The sequence below is a fragment of the Hypanus sabinus genome, chromosome 27 (assembly GCF_030144855.1).
Source record: "Hypanus sabinus isolate sHypSab1 chromosome 27, sHypSab1.hap1, whole genome shotgun sequence".
Taxonomy (NCBI): Eukaryota; Metazoa; Chordata; class Chondrichthyes; order Myliobatiformes; family Dasyatidae; genus Hypanus; species Hypanus sabinus.
Window position 1 is genome coordinate 4,219,343 of NC_082732.1, and position 2,781 is coordinate 4,222,123.

Consider the following 2,781-nt stretch of genomic DNA (forward strand, 5'->3'; position numbering starts at 1 on the left):
ATTAATTGTTATCCATCCCTCTCAAAGGGACTTTTGTAGTGATGTCCATATGAAGTATGTTGCACTTGCTATCACAATGCTAAGCAGTCATTTATTTTAGACATCAGTCAATCTTAGTTGACTACTTGCAGAGTTTGATAGGTTAAGGACAGAGCATGAGAAACCACTGTATAATTTCAATTGCTTTGCTGAAGTGTTGCAGAAAGGGCAGTGCAATATAAATTGGAGGATTATATGTGTCAAAGTTTGCATTCGTTCGAATAGCAAGTTGATACTTACCAGGAATTTCAGTAGTTGCAGCACCGGAAAGTAAAAAGAAAACAATTCATTTAGCTATAATTTGAAATTCACTGACAAGTATTAAAGGTTATCTATCATCAATTCAGAATACAGTAAATTGCAGACCAAGTAATACCCACTTAATTAATATATGTCTCCACGTGCATGAATGCGATCAACACCCCATGACATGAATAGGACTCAGAGTCCACAGTGATTAGCACTCATTTTGGATGTGCTGGTGGGAAGATCCAGGTATCTGAAAACTACAGGTAGACTCAAAATGAGCATCATAAGGGCATTGCGATTATAGAAATTGTCCTCAGCCTTTGCTCTAAAAATGTATAAAAATAAAAATGTGCCATATTACTATGTCAGGCAGTCTTTCCCTCTCCCACAGTTACTTTTCAAAATTCATCTTAAATCTTTCACGAAAACCTTTTCATTCCTCTATAGTTGTAATTTTTAAGTTGATTAACATAATTTTAGAATGTACTGGATGAGGTTTTAAAGAGCTTTGATATTGTAGTCAAAGTTTTCATTATTTAGAATGGGAGATAAATACTCACGGTAAAATCCAGTAACATACTCTAAAAACAAAGATTTTAGTTAATTACCATTTGAAAAATATTCAGAATGGTTATGGTTATAAATGTTAAAATAAAAATAGTAATACTTACTGGTGGTATAGTGTATGATAGCAGTTAGAAATACCTGGAATTAAACAAAGACTTGTGTGAAACAGTACAGTTGGCCCTCCTTATCCACGAGGGATTTGTTCCGGGACCCCTCAGGATACCAAAATTCATGGCTGCTCAAGTCCCTTATTCAACCAGTTTCAATGCGGTGGATCTTAGGACCCAGTGGAACCCCAGACCTTATTTAACCTGTTTCAGTGCAGTGGACATTAGGACCCAGCAGTAGAGATCTGAATCCGCAGTGTTTCTGTTCACGAAAATAATGACGATAATGATTGAAAATAAAGTGGAAATAATAAAGCGATTGGAAAGAGGTGAAACGCCATCAGTCATTGGAAAAAGCGTTAAGCTATGTCGGTCAACGATCGGAACAATTTTAAAGGATAAAGTGAGAAAGGCTGTGCCCTGATGAAAGCTACAACTATTACTAAGTAACGTAGTGGTTTAATTATTAGGTTTTGGGGTTTTGTGTTTTTGATCCTCCGATCTGTCACTAGATCGAACTTGGGAACTTCCGTTCCCGTGTCCGGTGCTGAAACACACATTCTTAAGTGTTTTATATGCATAGGAAGGTAAAATATATACTATATATGGAGTCAAACGTTTGACTAACTGATGCTAAATAATACCGGATGTACCTGTTCTGACTTACTTAATAAGAGAACTTCTGATTTTTGTTGATCCCGATTCATGATAACCTATGCACATTCTCCCGTATACTTTAAATCATCTCGAGATTACTAAAAATCCCTAATACAATGTAAATGCTATGTAAAATAGTTGTTATACTGCATTGTTTAGGGAATAATGACAAGAAAAAAAAGTCTCTACATGCTCGAACAACGAGTGCTGGTAGAGCACTTCCGGGTTTTCGCGATTCGTGGTTGGTTGAATTAGTGCATGCAGAGTTTGCGGATAAGGAGGGCCGACTATATCTCAATCTTGCCTTGTAAATAAGTACAGAAAATGTTGGTTCAGTAACTTAAGTGAAACTTGCATCTTGTTAATTTTCAACAATAATTTGAAGCAAAGAGAAAATAGAGCATGATGCCACAGTACAGACCCTTCATGGTGTTGTTCCAACCTTATAACTTACTCTAAAATCAATCTAAACCTGCCCTCGACTTTTCTGTCATTCATATGCCTAACTAAGAGTTTAGTTAATGTTCCTAATGTTCCCCTGTCACCAAAATTGGCAGTGCTTTCAATGTACCCACTGCTCTCTGTGTATGAAAATGTATCTCTGACATCTCCCTGTGCATTAAAATCATGCCCCTCGTATTAGCCATTTCCACCCTGCTGAATGGGTAAACATCTTGTACACCTTAATCAAGTCATCTCACATTCTCCCTCTCTCTCAGCTCCAGCTCACTTAACCTATTCTCCTAAGACATTTTCTAGAATCAAAGCAGCATCTTGGTAAATCTCCTCTGCACCCTCTCTAAAGTGACCACATCCTTCCTATAAAGAGGTGACCAGAACTGAATAATGTTCCAACTGTGGTCTAACTAGGGTTTTATAGAGCTGCAATACACCATGGCTCTTGAACTCAGTGTCCCGACTGATGAAGGCCAACACACCATATGCCTTCTTAACAAACCTATCAACTTGCGTGGCACACTGCTAAAATGCCCACCATTAACCCCGTATTATGCCTTCAAATTCAACTTTCCAAAGTGCATCACTTCACAGTTTTCTGGGTTGAACTCCATTTGACACTTCAGTCTTCCCTGCTTCCCTGCACAATCCTCACTACACACACAAAATGCTGGTAGAACACAGCAGGCCAGGCAGCATTTATAAG